Raw genomic sequence first — 20,046 nt, 5'->3', positions numbered from 1 at the left:
ACACATACAATTATTGAAAATATGGTATAAAATTGCCTTCAGGCTATGTGTTGAGAGTGTCTGTGAAACATAAATGAATTTTGTGTTTAGACTTGAGTCCCATCCCTAAGATACCTCATTATGTATACACAAATATTCAAAAATCTGAAAAAATCCAAAATCTAAAACACTTCTTGTCCTATGCATTCTGGAAAAGGGATACTCAACCTGTACGACTGAAGTGCCATCTGAAACTGTCTATATAGTAAAGGAATAAATAGGTACGCCTGTGTATTTCATTTGTTTTTATTCTTCATACTGGATATTGTTTTTCACTCTTTGGCAGCTAATGTCAACACCTCTGGAAACCATGTTTAAAAAATGTACCTAAGAAGCAAGTTTTAGGCCGGGTGTGGTGGCTCATGCCTGTAATTCCAGCACTTTGGGAGGCTGAAGTGCGTGGATCATGAGGTCAGGAGTTTGAGACCAGCCTGGCCAACATGGTGAAACCCTGTCTCTACTAACGATACAAAAAATTAGCCAGGCATGGTGGCGCAGGCCTGTAATCCCAGCTACAAGGGAGGCTGAGGCAGGAGAATCGCTTGAACCTGGAAGACAGAGGTTGCAGTGAGCCGAGATCAAGCCACAGCACTCTAGCCTAGGTGACAGGGTGAGACTCTGTCTCACACACACACACACACACACACACACACACACACACACAAAGCAAGTTTTAGTTTTACAAGACATTGGACACATCTACACACAGAGTGATGCGTCATGTATTAATGAGACTTCACTCTGTATATCACACCAAAAGCAATAGAATCTGTTTCTAGGATATTAACACAAACTGTGTGTGTGTTTGTGTTTGTGTGTATTTAAACAGATTTCCCCTTTAAAATGCCCACCGCTCTTCCCTTTAACTTAATTAATCTGGCAACCTGATAAGAAGACTAATAATAAGCAGAATCACAAATGATTTCTGGGAGGCTGGAAAAAGAATGATGGTAAAAACTTTTCAAGGAACTATTCAACTTAATGGTACCAGCAGTTAAAAAAAAAAAAAAAGTACAGGTATAATTATTAGACTGAAAATTTTCCAGTTGGTAAACATGGACCCTGAAGACTTAGTAGCAGGTTACTCAAGGTTAACTGGCCCATTTACCTGTAACCAGTGCCCCACAGGGCTCTGTCCTTTACCCTAGAGCCCCTGAAGCCATCCTGCTGGAAGACTCCTTTTCTAATCCCTCACCTTTACAAAATACCCTAAAGCAGGGCCCCTAAAGCAGGACTGGCTACAAAATTTGTGGGACCCAGTGCAAAATGAAAACAAGAAGTCCCTTATTTTAAAAATATTAAAAATTCCAAGATGACAGCAGAAAATTAAACCAAGTATGAGGCCGTGTGTGTGTGTGTGTGTGTGTGTGTGTGTGTGAGAGAGAGGCCCGGTACAACACAGAGTCTTGCCCCACAAAGGGTGTACACCCACGAAGCCTGTTTTACCTGGATGGTTTTACTGTTTTTCCATTGGATTATGTTCCATTTAGCTCTCAACTCTTTTTGGCTATTGGTCACAACCCATACCTCATTTTTGTTAGTATGCCTTGACTATTCTGCCTTATCTCTTTTAATAAGATTCAATTCAGTCTTTGAATTATACTTGCTAATGGGTAGCTCTAGATCAATGTCTACAGCCAATCTGTTTGGCCTCCCAAGATCCAAATTTAATTCTAATGGACCAACCCACCAACACATCTCTCTCTTACCCACTCAATAGAAAAAAGACCCCCCAAAATTTTCACTTATATGTGCTTTGTCATATCTCTCAATCAATTTCCAGTCACATGCAAATCATGAAGGAAGCAGAGAACTTAGAGTTTAAAAAAAAAACTGTGCAGATTGCTTTGGCTGTTTGAATTTGTCTGAATCTTATTTTAAGTGAAAAGATTTTCGTCAGTTCAATGATCTCAACTTCAAAAATATTTTGGGGTTATCAAGTAGATACCAGTCTGGAAGTTTCTTTTCATCAATTTGAAATAAAAATGGTATTTAATGAGCTCTAAATATATGCTGGAAATTTTTACATCATATCTTGTTTTCTCACAACAATACTGTGAGTTAAGATTTCAAATTGTCCATCAGCCTGGAAAAGTATAATACAGAGCTTGCAGACAGTTCCACTGTTGGCAACAAAACCAAGTTTGTTAGGGAGCTCTTACTGGAAAGTGTCAGGTGAATGACCGGCTCTCCTTCCAAGCCTCTCTCTTCCAGGCCATGGGAATGTGGCCACCACTGCCCTCATTGCTGCTACATTTGGTACTGCTTACATCGTTGTCAACACTTTCTGTTCCTGCTATCTTGACCTTGAAACTGCCTTTGCAAAATTATGACAGTAAGAGAAATCTGACATAGTTGACTCCTTCTGGCTTCTGACCTCCAAGCTGCTTTTGGTCATTCCTGGGCATGGGCCAAACTAACTGTGGGAGGAATTTATAGTTTAACCTTTGTGAACCCCAAATATCAGAGACAGTTCTCAGTCAATTTAGGAAGTTTATTTTGCCGAAGTTAAGGACACATGCCCGTGACACAGCCTCAGGATGTCCTGACAACACGTGCCCAAGGTGGTCTGGGCACAGCTTGGTTTTATACATTTTAGGGAGGCATGAGGCATCAATCAATATATGTAAGATGAACATTGATTCAGTCCAGAAAGTCAGGACATCTGGAAGCGAGGAGGGGGCTTCCAGGTCATAGGTAGATGAGAGACAAATGGTTGCTTTCTTTTGACTTTCTGATTAGCCTTTCCAAAGATGGCAATCAGATATGCATTTATCTCAGTGAGCAGAGGGATGACTCTGGATAGAATGGGGAGCCGGTTTGCCCTTGGCAGTTCCCAGCTTGACCTTTCCCTTTAGCTTAGTGATTTGGGGGTCCAAAGATTTACTCCCCTTTCACACCTTAAAGCAAGGATGATCCAGGTAAAACAGGCTACACTGCTGTTATAAAACTAATGAAAGGCCACAAGGTTAGGATTATGGGAGGGGGCTGAAATCTGTTAAAATGAAGGTCTGGTTTCTATAATCTCTTACTACTCAGGAGTCACGTAGCCAGAGGTCACAAGATCTGTGACTTCCCCAATTACTTCTAAAGAAAATATCTCTATTGTCAAACCTAAGATTTTTTTTTTTTTTTTTTGAGATGGAGTCTCACTCTATTGCCAGGCTGGAGTGCAGTGGCATGATCTCGACTCACTGAAAGCTCCGCTTCCCAGGCTCAAGCCATCCTCTCCCCTCAGTCTCCTAAGTAGCTGGGACAACAGGCTCATGCCACCATGCCCAGCTAATTTTTGTATTTTCAGTAGAGACAGGGTTTCACCATGTTGGCAAGCATGGCCTCGATCTCTTGACCTCGTGATCCACCCGCCTCAGCCTCCCAAAGTGCTGGGATTACAGGCATGAGCCATCGTGACCAGCCAGTTGTTCTTTCCTTTGGGATGTTTTTCAGGCTGACTTCACTCTGACCCATAACTCATGACTCACCTGTCATATGGCCCCACCCAGAGGCCCACTTTGTGCACAAGGATCATTTTCCACATCTCCAACCAGTCAGCAGCATCCATTTCCTAGCCCCCTGCCCACCAAATTGTCCATAAAAACATTAACTTTCAAGCCTTCTTCAGGGAGACTGATTTGAGTGATAACTCCAGTTCTCCTGCCTTGGCCAGCCTTGTCTGTGCAGAGGACAAGAAGAACACCTTGGGTGATTACAACCTCCACCTCCCAGCTGAGGTGTCCTGAGATGGGCAACTTCACATTCTGGCCTGAGTCTGCTCTGGAACTACAGTGCAAGTACAGATTCCTTTTTTACCCTAGGCTGGGTAAGAAGCAAGGGAACAAATTTCCATGATCCTTAAAAGCTGAGAACGTGTTATAATTTACCCTCTTCCCTTTCCTGCAACTCAAACTCCTTTGGCTTCTTAGCATCCATCTCTGTATTCTGAGGCCTGAGGGTACCAATGGCACTTTCATTTTCGGTAGAAAGGGTGAGTCCCTCTTCCTGCCTTGTCGCTGCGATCTCTACAGCTTCCCAGGGGAATGATTCACTCCATCTTCCTGCTATATCACCCTTATCTTCATCTATAAATTCCTGCATTCACACAGATAATCACCAGATCACCCCCATAGGGGCTCCAGATTTGGCTCCTCTCCTTTGGAGATCCCCTTGCCATACTGAAAAATGCCTATGGTTATATAGATATAAGCTGAAGGCCCAGAATATAACTTCATGGTTGTGTTGAAGGCCAAGGCCTTGTCCATCACTCTACAGTTTCTCACTTAATGGGCTAGAGGATGTAGCAGACAGACTTGAAGGTGAGTCTCAAGATTCCTGGTGCCCTGATGTTCACACCCTTGTATAATCTTTAACCAAAGAATGTGGGTGAGGTCTGGGACCTGCATCTAGTTAATAGAATATGGCCAAGGAGATCTGACGTCGCTCTCTTATACACTTCTGTATGTAAGATGACTCCGTCTTGGTCGCTGTCTGGCTCTAGAGTCCCTCTGTTTAGTCAGGGTCTTCCAGAGAAACAGAACCAGTAGGATTTGTATACATACAGAAATAAATTTATTGTAAGAAATTGGCTCATGTGGTTATGGAGGTTGGTGAGTCAAAATCTACAGTGTGGACTAGGAGACTGGAGACACAGGAGAGCTGGTGGTGTGGTTGAGGTCTGAAAGCCATCTGCTGGAGAATCCTTTCTCACTTGGGAAGGTGGGGTTTTTGTTCTCATCTGATGGGATGAGGCACACCCACATTAAGGAAGGCAATGTACTTTACTCAAAGTCCACCAATTTAAATGTCAATCTCATCCCAAAACACCCTCCAAATTGACACGTAAAATCAACCATTACACTTTCCTATGTCACTTTGAAGAAGCAAGCTGCTGAGTCCTACAGCCACAAGGAAATTAAGTCTGCCAATCACCAAGTGAGTTTTGGGTGGGTCCTTCCCTAGCTGGGCCTTTGGATCAGAACCTAACCCCTGGCCAACACCTTGATTGCAGCAACGAGAAGGACGTGGCTAAACCATGCCTGGACTCCCTGTCCACAGAAATGATGAGAAAAGTGGGTGTTGTTTAAAGCAGCTAAATTTGTGGTCAATTTTTATACAGCACAGAAAATAATACAGCATATAATTTATTAATTAGAAACTAATTGTCTTTAAAGAATCTCCCATCTCCATTCTAGAAATAATTTTGATATTCTGCTTATCAAAAGTGTATGCCCATTGGTCTCAAATAACCTATGGTATGTCATAACTATTAGTATAACCAGTGCATTTATTTTGTCAATTTTGCTGATCCTAAAGTATAATCATAGTGTTACAGTTCTCAATGTAACATTAATAAAACACATACACCAGTGTTTGATTGTGTGTTTTCCGACTTTTCTCATCTATATCATGAGACAACAATGAGGAAAAGACACCCAAGATGGCACAGAATTCAACCCGGTGATTGTGAAATGCCTTCTCATCCTTGTGTCTATCATCAGAGGGCTGGACCAGAGGAGCCCTGCATATTCATTCTCTTTGGCTTTGACTCCTGGGATAAGCATTTCGTTTCTACCTCATCCTGCACCCCAACAAATAAATTAATTCTGAAAATCAATCCCAGGCAAGTACAATAATACAATACTAGATAGTCTCTCCATGTCAAAAGGGTGGGGTTAGACCGAGTGGTGCTGTAGAAACTTGTAACACTATTTTACAAAAACACACCACCACTCTTGGGAAATACTCTTCTATGAGCCACAGCTCAACAGAATTCCTTGAGATATTTTGAAGCCTTATGTCATTGCACTCTAAGCCAAACTTTCCAACTGATAAAATCAGATTATCCCACTGATAAGTATTGTGAATCTTCTTTAGTTGTTAATGATTCTAAAGCTCTGGGCATATAATTTACTGTCTTTCATAATCTTAGACAAATATGCAATCTAGGAGCTTGCTTATCCATTCAACCCACGGGTTGGCTCTGTTGATTTTGAAATAGAATTTGTCTGTGAGTCTGCCTTTTTTCCTTACATTATGCACAAATTCAGGTGACAGGAGTAGATTTATCTCATACTGTCTATGCTTTTAACCATGCTGGTTAATTCATGTACCAAGTAACAAATAAAAATGGACTATGGGATTTTCAACTCTTTGAAAGCCATCACCGGGTAACCATCTCACTTTATCTTAACATTGTACACCTTTGTCCTTCAAGGTTAGGAATCAGCAAGCATGTGCCTGGAGCACTAGCAGCATCTGCTTTAGGGGATATTGTCATTGAATTAGACTCCATGTTTCCAATGAAGACGGGGCTGGAAGTGAGAGATGCCATGTGACAACACACAACCATCAGAGAAGGTAGATGTAGTTTCTGTGTTTGACACCAAGACCAAAGTGATCACCACATTTTAACCTTCAGAATTTGTGGCAATGATTACATGAATTATAAATTCTTAAAAGTGAATTAGATATTAAGTAGCCTTAGGTCTCAATTTATCTCAGTAACTGCGACTATAAAACCTCTAAATCTACTTAATGAAGGTAATATTTGAATCATAATGACAGAGAGGCCTAACCCCATACCTAATTTCCAGATTTATACTTCAGAACTCATCCGGAGACTAGTTATGGATTACAGTCTCCATACTTCATGAATAAAAAGAAGCTTGATACCCTCAAGGACCCTGTGACACAGCCACAAGTATGCACTATTGATCTTTCTTCTGGTCTTTCCCAAAGATACCTAGAACTATTTATCAGGGTGAATATACAGCAGTAAAGATAAATACCCATAACTTTGGTGATTTCTAGTATGTGGTTCTGAACTAAGGCCAATCTCCATAAATCCACACCCTGCCATAGTCCAGTAGAGTTGCAGTTTATGAGCATTCTGACCAAGTCCATCTTACACTGGGGCCAGGAGTTCGGTGAATTTGCTCATTTCATTCCATAGGAAGAAGTACTTAGCTCCTGAATGCACAGAGGAAAATAAAATTCCTAGTCTCCACTGGCTCCTTGAAACATGGAGTGGCAGTCGTTATGGTGGGAGGGCTCACAGAATTCTATTCCACTCCACAAGATAAATAACGTAGAAGCAATACTACATTCTTGAAAGTCTTGAGAGATGAAGCTATACTAATTCCTCTACATTCTCACTTAACTTGCTTGGAAGGCATACACAGTTGAGAGTTGTGACTTGAAAGATGAAAGCAGATTTACTTTAAATGAAGTTAAATAGTGACTTCAGCTGCAATATCCAGATTTTGTCCTTTTACTGTAATAAATCAACAGTATATAACTCTTCCTATGCAATTATTGTTTCTCTGTATCTGTCAGATATAACATCTAAGTCACCAGAGTGATTTCTTTTCATTTGTCCACAATGGCAATGCATCTTCCCTATTCTGGACAAGGTTACATCAGTTTTTGACTCTTACTATTTATTTCACAAGAATCTTATTGTCTCATATCCACAGGACATAGGCCAATAAGCTGTTTCACTCTATTGGATGAAAGTGGGCCAAAAGTGCCTGATGATCAAGAAGTAACGAGTTTCATGGCTCTGGTAAGACAAACATACACGGAGAATAATCTCACACATAAAAAAATTAGATGTGTGCTACTTTAGGAAAGTGTTAAAAAGTCCGAGGGTCTGGGGAATAGAAAAATATCCCAATACAATGGGAAATCAAATTTATTCTATCTTGTACTCCTTTCCACTAAGAAAGAGGAATAATGTTCTTTTTTGTATTTAGCAGGCAAATAATTTTGGGTAAGCCCTTTTGACCCATTTACCAAGCATCCTGTAAGAATGGCAGCTTTCACTGTAGGCCATATCAAGAAAAGACTTCTAGCTGGTTCAGGCTAAAGTGCAAACTGTTCTGCCATTTGGGCTTCATAACCTAGCAGATAAAACAGTGTTCAAGGTGTCTATGGCAGCTTAAGATTCTGTGTGGAGCTTGGGGCAAGCCGGGATGAGAGTCACAGTGTAAAACCCTAGGGATTTTGGAGAATCCATGCTCTTTTCTGCAAATACTCACACACAGCTCCTGGCTTACTACTGAGTCCTTGAAGAGCCTGAATGCCTCACCGTAGGATTTACATGACCATGTGACCTGTTCTCCCCATCATGACCTGGCTCTTATCTGGTCCTCTAAGTCACAAAATTGAGTGTGATATAGCAGCATTCCATCATGAAGGAGCAAAGTTATAAACAAGATCAGGACAAAACCAGCTCCAAACGCACGAGTAATTTTTATGAGCAGATTGTTCATACTTCTACAACTCCCACATCCACTACTAGAACATCTCTCCCTAATTCCTAACTTACAGCTGCATGGTGCATTCTCCGTGACCAGTTAACTGTTCTCCATGACCAGTTAACATTTCAGGAAGAAAAAAATTGGAATCTAGTTCATAAATAGTCCAACACTGAGAAAGATAGGGACTTCTGTGGAATCATAGCTATCGTTGAGGAGACAGGGCAGACAGAATAGGATTCCCAAGGGTTCCTATAGTTGTATACATTGAAGAAAAGATGGTCGAAATTATACATCTATACTGATTCAGGGACAGTAAGTAATGGTTTGACCGAATAGTTAGAAACTTGGAAGAAAATCAAGATTATATTTGTTACAAAAATGTCTGAGATGTAAGGGGGTATGGACTTTTAAGAATCTGCCCAAGGGAGAGTAATGGTGTCTCATGTAAATGCTCCCCACAGCACACTGACTACAAAAGAACTCAGTGCAGTGTTGCACAAGATGACCTGTTCAGTGGATATAAATTAATCCCTTTCCCAAGCTGGCCAGTGCTTGTTTAATAAGTTATGAACAAAGTATCAATGATGCCGAGCCAGAGGTTACACATGGGCACAACCATATGTATTTCCTCTTTAAAAAGCAGATATGACTACCACCAGTTCTCATTGTCCAAGTGACCGGTAAGAGAGACCAAAGTTAATTTTTAAAACTGGCACCATAAGGAAAAGGCAGCAACCAGTTAACTAGTGGAAGCTTGACGACATTGGATCTCTTTCATCATGGAGGAGGCTTCAGTTTGTTCCCATATTAACAGACTCGTTCTGGATGTGGATTTTCCTCCCCACCCTCTGTGCTACTTTCATCAAGACCATCTGTGAACTTAGTCAATGCCTCATTCATTATCACATAGCTGAGCTCACCTCACAATGCTTCTGGTCAACATTCTTTTTACAGCAAAAAGGACCCAGTCAATGCACTTATGTCTATGGAATTTTTGTACCCAGAAGCAACTGTCTGAAATGAGATTGAATGACATTGCAGTATTCAATACTAGCATGCATAAAGTTACTATAATAACAAAAATAATAAAGAATAAAATAACAAAAATAATTAAAAAGTGCTATAGAGATGCTGGACAAATGTTCTCCCATCATCAAGCTCCAAAATAGAAAATTCAAAGTTTAAATTCCCTTGCAAATTAAAGCACAAAGATGTTAAGATCTAAAGAAGCTAAAATCCAAAATCGAAAAATCTTAGTCACACAGGTTAAATTTCCGTGTTCAAAATTTCAATTTAAAAATCAATAATTAGCCTCTCAAATTTCTTATCTTTCTCAGTTTCAGGCACAGCAGTTTTGTTGTTGTTGTTGTTGTTGTTTGTATCCTGTGGGGTGGTGAAATACCTTTCTCAGTGGAATGTGTGCAAACTTTTTAAGAGCTTCACAGTCTGGGTTAGTTCAATGCCAGACATATCCCATGAGCCTCATTTATTAAGGATTTAAAGATTTAATAAGAGACACAAGATTATCCCAGCATTAACCCCACACAAGCAACATTTAGAAAACAAGCTATCCCTAGTTCCTCAGTTACTATCCTAGCCAAAATTATCTTCCTATTGTCGAGTACTTAACGTTGCCAACAATAGCAAATGCACAGAATGTCAGTGGAAAAGAGAAAAAGATATTGGCTTCAGGTTCAATGAGATGCCAGTTGGTCATTGCCAGTGGTCAAGAATACAGAAGCTGAGAATTTACATTCAAGAAGAAAATAATTTTTCCAGCTTGAGATTAATTCATAGAACATTTACAAATTTGGTGTTTTTTTTTTGTATATTGGCCATGTCTGGAGGGAGAAAAGCTCCTTGTGCATGCAATACTTCTCTAAGTCATATTTGATTCATTGCTTCTTTTGGTCCAAGATGAGAAATTTGCTATGGTGACCACCTGTGTTACCAGTTCCACACTTTCCCTTCAGCGTATGTTTTCAGTTCTGGGCCTTGTGTCTGATTTTACCATCTCTTTATAAGAAATTGCTTAGGTCTAAGAAACTTGATTTCTAAGGAAGATTTTTTCCTCCTGTGCATACATTTGTTCAACCTCAAGTGCATATGGTATATCGCTAGAGCTCGTGGGCAAGCCATATAACTCCAAGGCCAGCCCTTCCAGTGTCCACTTTGGACCTTAACACAAATCCAGAATTTGTATTTGTGGCAGGCAATGAACATACCACTGTCCCACCCCGGGCCAGGGCCTGATAATATAAAGCTAGTATATTGCTGTAACACCATAGCACATTAAAATCATGTAACTTGAAATTGCAACTCAGAAGTGCCAAATATTATTCTTTCTAATAATATCTAAAAAATTGTAGAGACTTTCTAATCTACAAGTGCATGCCACAGCTGTGCCTGTGGAATGAGTTAAGCAGCCAGCAGCTGCCTTTTGAAGCAAATCGTACTTTCTAATGGCCATTTTCTTTTTTCCAGACCCTCAGAGGTGAAGTCCCCTGAAGCATGTTGCAAGCCCATGTTTGTTTGCCAGACCACTTGTCTCTTTGCTGAGTCCTAATCTTTGCATAACTCTCAGCCTCTACAGAAATAGTCATTTCATAATTTCATATTTACACACACATACATATATGCATACATATAGACACACACAGCTTTGAAAAATGATAATAAACAACTTCTTCAATTCAAAGCATGGTGTCTACCTTCTAAACAGCTAAAGATAACAATGAGCAAAAGCATTTACATAGTAAAAGCAGAAAAATCACAAACATTAAAACCCAGGAAGTATAAAGCAAAATGGCAGAAGTAAAATCTACCATATAGTTGTGATAGCACATTTGGGTTGCAGAACATGTTGCCATTTAAAGGAGTAAAACTTGAGAATGAGATTTTTTAAATCTAATTAAATGTTTCTTAAAATCATATGCATTAAAAATTATACACACATAATTCAGAAATAAAGTAAGAAGCAAAATATCTACAAGGAAACCACTAACAAAGGAAAGCAATGCTAAAATTAATAACGGAAATAACATTTTAAGTAAGAAATCATTAAAGGGAGTAAGGTGAGTCATTTTTATATTGTTAAAAGGTTAAATCCATAATAAAACCATTATTGTAAAAAATCTTTTACGTACCAAGTAGTGAAATTTGACAATACCCCATGCAAACAGCAGTAACAGACAAAAAATTCTTTGCGTGCCTAGAATATTTGTGGGAAGCCATTCTTCACCTATTCTAATTTGTATAATTCACAACAAATGGGAAAAAAATATAGAAAATAATACAGTTAAATTTTAAACTAAACTAATAATACAAAATCTTTATATCTTCTACTCAGACCAAGAAACTGAATATTGCTATAGCTTAGTGACTCTCTATTTGTCCCTCCAATAGGTTTTAACTGGCTGGGCCTGGAGGTGACATACATCACTTTTCTTCATGGCCCATTGGTCAGAACTAGTCACATGGTTCCAGCCTAAGTGAAGGGATCTGTTGTGTGGCAGCACATGGATACGCAGTGCATATTAACATCCCTACCACACAAGCAACATTGCTATGTCTAGATCTATGCATAGAGTGTTTCTGAGTTCATTATTTGTTCTGTTGATCTATGTGCCTATCCTTGTTCTATGACTGTACTGCATTTATTACTATAGCTTTAAAATAAGTCTACATATTTGGCAGAACACACGTCTTTCCAATTTGTTATTCTTCAGGATTCTCTTACCTATTGGTAGATCTTGGAACTTACATTAAAATTTTTAAATCAGCTGGACAAGTTCCACTAAAAATCTTAAAATTTGGAATAAGCATGAATTGACTCCATAAATCATTTTGAGGAGAACTGACTTTTACAGTTCATGAATACAATATATCTCATTTAATTCTTTTAAAAGTTGTATAACTTTCTCCATAAAGGTTTCACACATATTTTTTAGAATTTTATTGACTATTTTTATTTTGTATATATTTGATATTAATAAATGAATAGAATATAAACTCATGTGGTACAAAAATCAAAATAATATACAAAAACATGCATTGAGAAGTCTCTCACCTATCCAGTCTACTTCTAAGCTCTTCCCTTTTTTTCCACCTTTAGAGACTACTTTTCTTATTTTCTTATTTTTTTCAATGTTTCTTTATGAAATTACAAGAAAATACAATATATTTATTTTTAATTTTTCCCTTTTGCACAAAAAATGGCTTGTTATATTCACTATTCTGCATTTTGGTTTATTCACTTAACAATATACCTTGGATTTGATGTTATCAGGAAGCATTGCCATGTTTTTCTTTAGCTACATATTATTCAACAGTAATAATAATTTCATTACTAATGCACACTTCCAGTATTTCACGTTATAAACAATTTCATAATGTTATATGTAGAGTATAGATATCTATAGGATAGATTTCCAGAAGCAGAAATGCTGAGTCAATCATAATTAATGATTTTTTGCATTGAAGATTTTTATATTAATGTAGTTAAAGTTAATTTATTTGCTGCCTTGGATTTTAAAACAGTTTAAAAAGCCTTGTTCACTCTGAGGTTATAAACGAATTGCCTCATGAATTTTCAGAATTTTTATTTTTGTTTAAATATTTAAGTATTTGTTCAATTTGCAATTTATTTAGATATAAGTAATAGAGTGGGTAACTTAAATTTTAGAAAAAAAGGAATGTAAGCTGAAAGAAAGATAAAAGAAAGAAGCAGAAGCATAGTCACCAACTATACAACAGAAAAAATCAACAATGACAAAAGTATGTTCTTTTTACTATCCTACATATATTAAGAAGTTTGCACAAAAAGCAGCTGTAAAAGACAAATGATAATATAAAATAGAAATTTATGGATAAGGAAAATTGAAGCAGCATAGTTTTAATATATGGAATAGTGAACAAAAAAGCAATACTTAAGAAAAGAAAAGATTCCTGGAAATTCAAAAAATATGATGGCAAGAATAAAAAAAGTCAATGAAAGGAATGAATAATAAAATCAGGTAAATTTTCCTTAAGATAAAACATAAATAAAAAGAGATGCAAAATTGTAAAGAAAAGTTAACAAAATTAGATGACCAGTCCAGGGAGTCAAATGTCCAGTTCAAGATAGGGAGAAGACAGAAAAAAAATACACTAGAAAACAATATAAGTAAAAGTTTTGGAACTAAAAAAAACATGAAACTTCAGACTTAAAGAGTCCATCAAAAAGCAAAGTACAATATAGAAAAGAGTAATCTCACTAAGGCATATTGTGAAATATCAGAACCCTGGAATAAGGTCATATAAAAAGGATGAAAAATTATGACATAGAACTTTCAATAGCAACGCTGAAATCAAGAAGTGAAGATCATGATATCTTCACAACTTAGAGAAAAAATATTTCAAACTAAATTTGATATCCAATCAAACCATTAAGTATAAGTATGAATTAAAGCCATTTTTAGACAAAAATATTCTAAAACATTACTGTGTTTGCATCCTTTCTCTGTAATCTTTCTCGATGAGCCCCCAGAAGATCTGATCCAGCAAAACAAACAAGTAAAACCAAAAAAGAGAGCAACGTGGGGTCCAGGAAATAAATAATCCTACATAGAAAAGTAGGGAAGGGAATTTCCCAAATGATACATGTACTTATTCCATATCACTGGACATCGAAGTTATTCCCAGTTTTTGTCAAATACTAAGAATTCTAGGCTGGGGACCGTGGTTCACGCCTATAATCCCAGCACTTCGGGAGGCAAAGGTGGGAGGATTGCTTGAGCCCAGAAATTTGAGACCAGCCTGGGCAACATAGTGAGCCTTCGTCGCTAAAATAAATAAAAATAAAAAAAAGAATTCTACTATAACACATTTTGCATATAATTTTATATAGATTCCTAGAAGCAGAATTATTTAGACAAAACAGAAATAGTATTGACAGTCTTTGTATTGTTTAATGGCTTCTCATAGTTTCCACTTCTGAGTGGCTAAGGGTTTGTCCACTTCCTCTTAATATTCTGCATGTTCCTGAAATTGATTGCTTAGTAGAAGATAAGCTTTCTAGACAGTGTGGTATAATTTTTCTCTCAGGAAGGTCACAAGACTGTCTTTTTTTTTTAATTTTTTATTTTAGGTACAGGGGTACATGTGCAGGTTCGTTATCTCGGTAAACTTGTGTCATGGGGTTTATTGTACAGATTATTTCATCACCCAAGTATTAAGCCTATTACCCAATAGTAATTTTTTTCTGATTCCCTCCCTCCTCCCACCTTCTACCCTCAAGTAGACTCCAGGGTCTGTTATTTCCTTCTCTGTGCCTATGTGTTCTCATTAATTAGCTCCCACTTTTAAGTGAGAACATGTGGCATTTGATTTTCTGTTCTTGTGTCACTTTGCTACAAATAACGGCCTCCAGCTCCATCCATGTTCCCGCAAAATACATGATTTTATTTTTTTTTATGGCTGCATAGCATTCCATGGTGTATATGTACCACATTTTCTTTCCCCAATCTGCCGTTGATGGGCATTTAGGTTGATTCCATGTCCCTGCTATTGTGAATAGCGTTAAAATGAACTACACGTGAGTGTGTCTTTATGGTAGAATGATTTATATTCCTTTGGGTATATACCCAGTAATTGGATTAAAGAAGCTTTATTTCTAAGCAAGAATCTTTGTGCAAGCCCTTCGGGCTTGCTCAATGATAACAAGCTCAAGAGCAAGGAGAACTCTCAGTTCCTCCACCATATTTCAGTTCATTCGCTCCTTTCATATGTTTGCAGTATCATTGGGAATGCAACCAAACTGTCACCAAAAAACATTATATGAATTAAGTTCAGATGTGGCTCCAGATTTAGTGGCACATATTTAAATTTAATAATTCGGGGCTAAAATGGTACATTAATTCTTCTAAATTAAATATGACCCAAAACCCCACTGATTACAATTTATAAGAGATCTAAGCATCTGGCATCAAAGCCTGTGACAATTATCAGGACAATTTTCTCTTATGCCTATTTTATTGTCATGTATAGTAGGGCTTGATTGATTGGTTCTGAAAATAAACTCTCTCTCTAGCTTTCTATTTTAAAAAATCGCACCACCTGGCAACTAGCTAGTCTGTTGAGAAGGGCTCAAAACACATCTGTGAGTCAGGAATTGTCACAGCGAATAAGCCTTCAAAGATGGTATAAAGAGAAGGCAGAATACAGATGTCAAGCTGAGAACAGCATCGGCCTCAATTTTTGGTTGCATCCACCTGAGGTCTTCTCCATCATCTCGGGTCTTTTGCTTTATATTGGGTTTTCTACAAGTGTTAATCCTAATGGCAATGTCAACGCAGGGAAGCTCCACATTGAAATGCCCTGAATCCTACAAAGACAGTTCTGACCAATTATTCATGTATTCTTCCTTTCACATTTTGGATACTTCAGGAAAATGTCAAATGAATTGCTATAGATGACAAATTATAAAAGAATGCCTGTATTAGACCAACCCTAACAAATGAAGCAAATCATTGTGAAGAGGTTAAAAGGGAAAAAAAAAACTGACTATATTTATAAATTCATCCTAGCCTAATTCTTTTTTGTTTTGTATGAAGCTAATTTTTTTTGTCAGAAATGAAGTATACAAAACATACTGAAATATTAAAAATATGGAGAAGAACATCTAAAGCTAACTATGTTTAATCTATCTTAGAGATAAAGTTTAGTTAAATTACCAAACTGAAATTTTCTATGCCCTACTCATAAGTCCACAGAAATAATATCAAGGTGTATGTCAAAGTTTTGTGTAGAGTTGAGCATAACATCACAAGCCTTTTGACCGTTGTAACTGCCTTTAGATTTCACGAAATTTCATGTATTATTGAAAGGAGGAAAGAGACCATCATCATGTTTTTATATCTCTTACAAACAAGACTTTTTAGCATCTGGAAATGTCTGTGAGGGGGATTGCAGTGGCCTGCTCTCTATTGCCCAGGTTAGATGGCTGCTGATTTCTCTCTTTCATGAGAGGGACCTATGGCGTTGAAATTTTAGAAGACAGAAAAATTTTTTAGGTTTATACAGTTCTCATTTTTAATGTTCATTTAAAAGAAAACAAATTGGCTGGAAGCAGTGGCTCACGCCTGTAATCCCAACATTTTGGGAGGCCAAGGCGTGTTGATCACTTGAGGTCGCAAGTTCAAGACTAGCCTGGCCAACATGGCAAAACCCTGTTTCTACTAAAAATACAAAAAATTAGCTGGGCGTGGTGGCAGGTGCCTGTAATCCCAGCTACTTAGGAGGTTGAGACAGGAGAATTGCTTGAACTGGGGAGGTAGAGGTTGCAGTGAGCCAAACTGGAGCCAACACACTCCAGCCTGGGTGACAAGAGTGAGGCTCTGTCTCGAAAAAAAATACATGTATATATATCATAAATTTGTTCTTTTCCACTGTAAAACAAAAGGATATAAAGGGAGTTATTGGAAAAAAGAAGCACGATAAAAACAACAACATAGAAAAGGAAGAAAACAAAATAAAAAGGAGAAAAGCAAATATACTACACCTTAAGTTAGCATCGATACAAGCCGTAACTATACATCCTAGAATCCAAAGTGAAGGGGAAAATGTGACACCTCATTCTCGCTTTACCTGAGAGAAGAAATACATCAGTTCCTCGAACCATACAAAGGCTCTGGTGTTCCAAATGTTTAGATACATTTTCTTCTGGGACATGAGGTTGGAGCTATAGAGTGATGCAATGCACGATGTTCATAAAAGTGGTGTTAATAACAAATCCAGTTCCTCAATTTGTTTGGCTTTGATAAAAACCCCAAGGTGCACATTAGAATACAGTCCAGTGAAGGTAAATTTATTGCATGCTGAGGTGCTGCGATTGACTTTTGCAGCCATCATATGATATTTTAATCCAAAGATTACATTTAAATTACTTAGAAGAGTGGCCATAGAGCGTGTCTCCTAAATCACCCTCTGGAAATGTCTTTTCTTTTTAACCAGAACTTTGATAGAAGCTTTATGCCAGACTAAGCAGCAGGATGATTTTATCCAAGGCTGGAAAAATAAGTATATTCTACTGCTAATCAGAGATAGCAGCACAAATTCCTTACCTTTGGAGACCAAGCATGCACTGTCTGAAATGCCAAAACAGGTGAACTGCAGGAGTGCCCGGGGGCGCAACCAGCCTCTGAGAAAGTAAATTATGTCTCTTCCAGCTCCTGTACTTAACACTTGTATGAAGACTCAAAGTTCCTCACCATGGACCGTGATAAACACAGCTTTATTCTGAAAAAGGTTCATTGCAGCTGTTGCCAGATGCACACCAGGACAGTGGAAACACCTGTCATGCAACAAACAAGAGCCGAGTTCTAAGAACATCATCCTCCTCGTGTGCCTTCCAGGTGGATTTACTATGAAAGAAATTTTTATGAAACTGACCAAATAAATTTGCTAGAAAGAGTGATCTGATATCGCCTACTTAAATGAGTACCGTTCAGTATGCACATAAAACGTCTTTCCAAGACAAATTTTCAAAAATGTTTGGAAACGAAAAGATAGCAAAATCATTGTTTCTTCCAGCTGTTCCTTTTTTATAATGAACACAGCAAACAGGAAAATTCTTTTCCTTATCTCTATTTTAAGAGAATCAAACATCAAATTAACCTACAACTCGTGTCAAGAAATTAAGATATATAAGGTAAAATAAAAAAGGAGGGACAAAGTCCATCCTTGCTTTCGACTGCGGAATTTTACAAAATTTACAGACACACTAATTAAACTTTTTACCTCTTATTTATTTATTTATTTATTTATTTACCAGAGCTCCAATACTTAAAATGTCTTAAAAAGTAAAGTCTTTAAGGAGTCAGAAGAAAATGTGCTGTATTAGCGCAGGCTGCCATAACACAATACCAATAGACTGGGTGGCTTGAACAACAGAAATTTATTTCTCATGGTTAAGGAAGCTGGAAGTCTGAAATCAAGGTCCAGAAGGGTGATTTCTAATAAGGGTTTTGCTTGCAGATGGCCACATTCTTGCTGGGTCCTGACAGGAGTTGTGGGGAACTCTCTGGTATCTTTTTTTACGAGGGCACTAATCCCATCATGAGGGCTCTGTTCTCCTGACCCCATCAAACTCTTCTGACCTTCCCAAAGCCCCATCTCCAAATACTGTAACAAGGGATTAGGGCTCCTAAGATAAATTCTGGAGGACACAAACATCTAGTGCATACCAAACTGAGATTCTGGAAAGAAGAACACTGGAGTAAAAACCAAGTAATGGCAAGCAGAGAAATGGAAGCAGAGGTGACTAGATAGGGAGGAGTATTTAAGAATGCTTCTGGCCGGGTGCAGTAGCTCATGTCTCTAATCCCAGCACTTTGGGAGGCCAAGGTGGGAGGGTCCCTTGAGTCCAGGAGTTCAAGACCAGCCTGGGAAACACAACAAGACCCTATCTCTATAAAAAATAAAAAATTAGCTGGGCATGGTGGCACATGCTTGTAGTCCCAGCTACTCTGGAGGCTGAGGTGGGAGGATCACTTGAATCTGGGAGTTCCAGGTTGTAGTGAGCTGTGATGGGTGCCACTCCAGATCCCATCTTGAAAAAAAAAAAATTAACAGGAGGATCAATGAATTGGGGGGTAGCTGGGTCCCTTAAGACCATTCTCAGAGGAGAATAAAATGTACTTCTGGGTCCCAAAGAGCCTTTATGCCTGTGCCCCAGGATGTCCTCCTATTCTACCTACCTGGTTTGCACGACGTGAATTGCAGAGCTGGTTCTATCTTTTGCTGCATATTCTCAGTGCTTGTTCATATTTGTAATGTGAATTTGCTGTCAGTCACACATTGTTCCAGAAACATCCTTAAGTATTTTTGAACCTGTCTTTGTTTAGTGTCCCCAGGTAGCATGAAGCCTCTTGAGGACAGGAACTGTGTTGCTTATTTTTTATGTACACATGTTAAGGACCGCATTAGCAGCCTACTGCATCCTATAATGCAGAGTTTTTCAATTATTTACCAAAATTGTTGCTCTTCCCTCGTATTCTTTCTCATAGGAAACATTTTTCCAGCTTCATCCTCTAAAAATTAATCTTTCTTTCCTTCTCTACAAGTTCTTGTAGCTTTCAACATTTTCTTTGCAAAAGTTATAAGTATTTTGCATTTAGAGTTTTTACATAGCACTTGAGATATTCTTAAATTATGTTTTAAAGAAGATTTTTAGATTTTTTAACCTAAAGGTTTTTTTTTTTTAAATTCTGGGGAGTCATAAATGCAGTGGCAAGCATTTTATCCTGTCTTCTTTAAAGATATATCAGTGTTGAGTTATGAAAAATTAAGATTTTGTCTTTGATTCTGCTGGTAATTTTACTCCAGTGCTATAACCAAATGCCATCAGAAAGTGTCAGTCTTATCTAGAACTAGAAATAACATTTGACCCAGCCATCCCATTACTGGGTATACACCCAAAGGATTATAAATCATGCTGCTATAAAGACACATGCACATATATGTTTATTACGGCACTATTCACAATAGCAAAGACTTGGAACCAACCCAAATGTCCATCAGTGAGGGACTGGATTAAGAAAATGTGGCACATATACACCATGGAATACTATGCAGCCATAAAAAAGGATGAGTTCATGTCCTTTGTAGGGACATGGTTGAAGCTGGAAACCATCATTCTGAGCAAATTATCGCAAGAACAGAAAACCAAACACCGCATATTCTCACTTTTAGGTGGCAATTGGACAATGAG

Source organism: Pan troglodytes, chromosome 22 (assembly GCF_028858775.2).
Source record: "Pan troglodytes isolate AG18354 chromosome 22, NHGRI_mPanTro3-v2.0_pri, whole genome shotgun sequence".
Lineage (NCBI taxonomy): Eukaryota > Metazoa > Chordata > Mammalia > Primates > Hominidae > Pan > Pan troglodytes.
This window is presented reverse-complemented; position numbering follows the sequence as displayed.